Here is a 5506-nt window from a genome sequence, read left to right as displayed (position 1 = left end):
TAAAGAATGGTTTGGGTTGGAAAGGACCTTTAAAGACCACCTAATTCAACTTCCCTGCCATAGGCGGGGACATCTTTTACTAGCCCAGGTTGCTCAAAGCCCCATCCAGCCTGACCTTGAACACTTCCAATGCTGGGGCATCCACACCTTATCTGGACAGCTTGTTCCAGTATCTCACCACCCTCACTGTAAAAAATTTTCTTTATATCCAATCTAAATCAACCTTCTTTCAGTTTAAAATCTTTGCTCCTTGTCCTGAAACTACAGGCCTTGATAAAAAGTCCCTCTCCATCTTGTAAGCCCTCTTTGCATACCAAAAGGCTGAAATAAGGTATCACTGACCTTTCTTTTCTTCAGGCTGAAAATTCTCGATTCTCTTCAGCCTTCATAAGAGAGGTGTCCAAGCCCTATGATGATTTCATGGCCCTGCTTGTGAATAATGTATCCTTGATCAAAAGTTTAACAGGTATTTTTGGGCAAAGCACTGACTAAAGGAGATCTGGCTGTATAAACCAACACATTGAGCTGTTGTTTGAATGTTCATGTCTTTAAGAGGTAGCCTTTTGTAATTTCTTGTAGTAAGCACATTATCAAAGTAATAAACAACTCTGCCATTTGTTTCCTCTCCTGATGGAAATAAATTGATAATACCGGAATTTTGGGTAAGAGTCTGCTGAATCAGGTATATACAGTTAGCTCCAGTCTTGCTACTTCTATAATGCCTGGGATATCACTGAACTCCAATTAGCCAGCTAACTCAACAACTGAGAAGAAATTTTCAGGTTAACTCAAAAGAATTAAGTTCCACTTTGAGAGCTTTCCTAACTGTCATTGAGAGCATGTCAGGAGGAGCTGAAAGTAGAAAATCACAGCTGGCTTCCAAGACCCATCACGTGAGGAATTTCCAAACGTCTTCTTTAGCTTGTTTATTTAGGATCAAGCCTTTTTTAATCTACTTACTGACATTAAGCATGACCAGACCCTCACCAGCTCAGTAGGATTATTAACACCTCTGGAATTGGGTGACTGACAGTTAACCACAGAAATCAGCAGGATTCACTCACTGACTTTGGTGTTCAGAACTGGAGTCAGGTATATAAACTTTCCTAGACTTTTTCATATATCTAATTCAATTTCCAAAATTGATCAAAATAAAGGCACTTAGTAAGATGTCAATATTAGGAAAATATCTTTTTTTGCCTTCTGAGCTTCTGTTTATTAACTGATGCTCTTTGTTTTTAACATCTACTGAAAGCAGCTAACACAGAATATTTCTTACACAGTTTTGCTGGAGGCCCAAAAGATACATTGGTGGAGGTGTTCTTGTAGGAAGGCAAGATACTCAAAATAACACATTAACACTGGCACCTCAGTTTGCCTAATACTACCACCTAAACTTTTGAAGGTTCTTAGTACCTGGAGTGTTGTACCACATACTAGCTGTAGTATATTTGTCCCTACATGTTGTACACAGTCACACTTTTCCCATTTATCATAAATGGTAGGTGATGCCTTCAGCTTTTTTAAAGAATAAAACCAGAGATGACTTTCAAGAATGTGATGAAAGGTAAATCTAACTGCTTTCCTTCCCAATTTAACCGGTATATACTGATATTTCCAAGATAGTGGATTAGTCATTGGCAGCCTTCAATATAATGATGATACAATTATCCTAAACATAATTTGTCATATCATTATTCCTCCCTTGAAATGTTCTTTATTTGAGAATAAGAAGGGGTCCTGGAATCTTTAAAATTCAGCACCCACACAACAGCTAAAAGTAGCTCTTCTACTCTCAGGCACCTACATCATCCTTATTCAGATAATAGCAATAATACTGAGACAGAGTTTCAGGTGCTCTTTCTTCATTCATCTAATGGATCCATTAATGATATGTTATTCAAAACCTGCAGATTAAATGGTGATTAAAAGTTTTCAATAAATTTTTAGGTGTCATATCTTTGTGGTTGGGAAAAAGCGTTTAAAACTGTGTTTTCTAAGCCAAGAAGTGTTGGAATTACAGTAACAAGAGTCAGAACAGGAAAGGATGAAGGGGCTTTTAGTGCAAATGGACTAAGTAACCTTAGCACAAAAATGATAGAAGTAAAGGGAGCTTTCTATGACTCTTTGGAATTGCTAGCTCCCTATCTGCTCTGCCTGTCTCTTCTGCCTTGCAGAAACTTCACTTCATGTACCACTACCTCAGCTGAAGACATCTGTATGGGGACACAGGGCATGTGGAAATAACCTATGACTCCTAATTCTGGTTTTAGCATTTACTTACTGAAGGTGCCATATTGCAGTCCGTGCTGGTAAATTATTAAATTCCACAAACTTCATATTTGAATTTACAATTACATCAATAAATATGAACAGTGTAAGAGCCCATCCATAAACAAATTCAAGTTTTAAGCATATTTTTTATTTCCTCAAAGCACTTCATAATTAGAGCTTTGTAAACAAAACCATAAATGGCAAGAGCAATTCTTTTTGGAGACAGATTTGTCCTAGCTAGTATGTAAGACCTTAGAAGAAGTAGGTGTAACTCCTTGTTAAGAAGTTAACATTAAAAGCTGGTTAGAATTTTAATTTCAAGCATCCAATTCATTAAATTAAAATATGGCTAAGCAAAAATGTGGCTTTGTTCCTGTACCAGAATGTAGACATTTAAATATCACAATGTAAGAAACCTGACACACGCAGTCATAGCTATTGCAAAAAAGTGCGGTGTAGATTTGTCTGGTGGGTGTATTTTTTTCTGCTCTCTAGCTGACAACACATGACAGTTACAGATCATGCCTGCCAGCCTCTGAGATCTCTGAGAGGGTTGGACACTGTGAAATATGTCAGTCTTGAAGAGCTTTCCAAAGGGACAGGGTGAAAGCAAGTAGGGACAGTGAGCACACAAGGAGCCAGCCAGCAGGTGCACATGTCCACCATGTCCACCACTGACCCGCTTGGCTCTTCATATTCCTAGTAACACAGGGAAGTCCTGAGAAACTCAGTGCCAGCCATGAATCACCAGCATGAATCGTTGCTGGTTACAGGCCAACCAGGCTCTGTGGCAGTGCTGAAGGAGTTAGGAGGGTAGGTACGTGTTGATGTATCAACATGTTGGCTGCCCAAGAGGTCTGGGGTTTTCCAGCCCAGTGTACCACTGAGCCCACATTCATCCAGGCCTGGGGAGTCTTCTCTATTGTTATCCATAGAGCAACAGGCAGAGAAACCATTGTACAGGATGCACCTTTACAACTCTGGTAAGGCACTGGGCTAGCTCCTCATTTGAGCTCACTGAGACAAAATTAAATCCATAAAATGCTCATGCAAGGAACGAGATCATTTGCTGTCTTCCATCCTGAGGCGCAAACAGAAATGCAAGTGACAGCAGGGAGGCTTTCTAGAGCTAAATTTGTCTTCGCTAAGGCATCAGCGACCTTGAACAAAAGATTTTGAAGGAAACAAGAGCCTAAGAGGAAAGTTTGCTGAAAAGAAGGATGGGGGAAGTAAATTATGCTCTGACTCAGTTCCTGTTACTCAGGATCACATGGGCACAGACTACAATAAATTTAAGCATGAGAAAAATCTTATTTTGCTTTAAAGAATGGTAAAACCCTGGCATATTCTTGCCTGTAGAGGCTGGGGGTTCTCCACCCCTGGTAATATCCAAACCCTGAGGGAACGTGGCTGTGGGCTACCAGATCTGGGTGACCCTGCTCAGGTTCCATCCCCTGGAGCCCCTTTCCTCCTCTGCAGCCCTGGGACTCCATGCCTTGTGCCGTGGGCCCTGATGGCTGGGCTCTGCAGCTTTACATGACTGGGTCAGTTTGATGCAGTCAGGGCCCACTGTGGGGCACACACCAGGCACCCACACCAGGAGCACAGCTCAGCTACCCTGACATCTCAGGGTGGCAAGAACCATAGGTTTAGATTACATATCAGGAAGAAAGTCTTTACTGTCAGGGTCGTGAAGCACTGGAACAGATTGCCCAGACAAACTGTGGATGTCCCAACCCTGGAAGTGCTCAAGGCCAGCTTGGATGGGGCTCTGAGCAACCTGGTCTAGTGGAAGGTGTCCCTGCCTATGGCATGAGTGTTGAAGTTAGGTGAACTTTAAGGTCCCTTCCAACCTAACCCATTCAAGGACATTGTCCTTTCCAACCCAAATCATTCAAGGATGTTGAGGTGCTGGAGCCTGTCCAGAAAAGGGCAACAAGGCTTGTGAAGGGTCGAGAAACATGTCTTAGGAGGAATGGCCAAGGGAGCTGAGTTTGTTTAGTCTAAAGAAGAGGTGGCCCAGGGAGGACCTCATTGTTTTCTAAAACTACCTGAAAGGAGGTTGTAGTGAGATGGGGACTGGTCTTTTCTCCTATGTCTGCACTGAGAGAACTGGGGGAAATGGCCTTAAGCTGAGACAGGAGAGATTCAGATTGGATATTAGAAAAAATTTTACTGGTAGAATGGTCAGGCACTGGAATAGGTTGCCCAGGGAGGTGGTAGAATCAAGAGGCATCTGGATCTGGCTCTGGGTGAAACGGTTTAGTGGTTTAGAGGTTACAGTGGTAGTGCTACTGGATGATCTGGATGAGGGGATTGAGTCTACCCTTTGTAAATCCACAGGACACAAAGTTGGGTGCAAGTATTGAGCGCTGCATCCTACACTTTGGCGACAACAACCCCATGCAGTGCCACAGGCTGGGGGAAAAGTGGCTGGAAAGAGGCCCACTGGACGGGGACCTGGTGGTGCTGGTTGACAGCAGCAGAACATGAGCCAGCATGTGCCCGGGTGGCCAAGAAGGCCAATGCCATCCTGGCCTCTGTCACCAGTAGTGTGTCTGGCAGGACTGGGGTGGTGACTGCTCCCCTGGACTCAGCACTGGTGAGTTCAGTGACCAGTTCTGGGCTCATCTGTTCAGGAAGGACATTGAGATGCTGGAGCGTGTCCGGAGAAGGGTGATGGAGCTGGTGAAAGGTCTGGAGTGTAAGTCCTGTGAGAATCAGCTGAGGGAGCTGGAGGTGTTTAGCCTGGAGAAAAGGAGTCTCAGGGGGGACCTCACTGCTCTCTACAACTGCCTGAAAGGGGTTTGTGGCCAGGTGGGGGTCGGTCTCTTCTCCCATAACGAGGAAAGGGACAAATGGCCTCAAGCTGGGCCAGGAAAGGTTTAGGTTGGACGTTAGAAGGATTTTCTTCACAGAAAGGGTGCTTAGACATTGGAATGGGCTGCCTAGGAAGTGGTGGAGTCACTGTCCCTGGAGGCGTTTAAGAAAAGACTGGACGTGGCACTCAATGTCATGATGTAATTGACATAGTGGTGTTCAGTCACCGGTTGGGCTCGATGATCTCAGAGGCGTTTTCCAGCCTACTCGATCCTGTGACTCTCTGCCGTCCCCCGCAGTGCCTGCCCAGGCCGGCTTTAGCCCGCCGCGCCCCACACGCCGCCCGCCGGGACCCCCTCCCGCAGGGCCGCCCGGAGCCCTCCAGGGGGCGCTGCGGCGGCGGCCGCGCCTC

This window comes from Corvus kubaryi, unplaced genomic scaffold (assembly GCF_017639235.1).
Source record: "Corvus kubaryi isolate FWS band 111438036 unplaced genomic scaffold, C.kubaryi_AGA036_p1.0 37266, whole genome shotgun sequence".
NCBI classification, from domain to species: domain Eukaryota; kingdom Metazoa; phylum Chordata; class Aves; order Passeriformes; family Corvidae; genus Corvus; species Corvus kubaryi.
The sequence above is the reverse complement of the archived record's forward strand: the minus strand, read 5'-3'. Positions refer to the sequence as shown.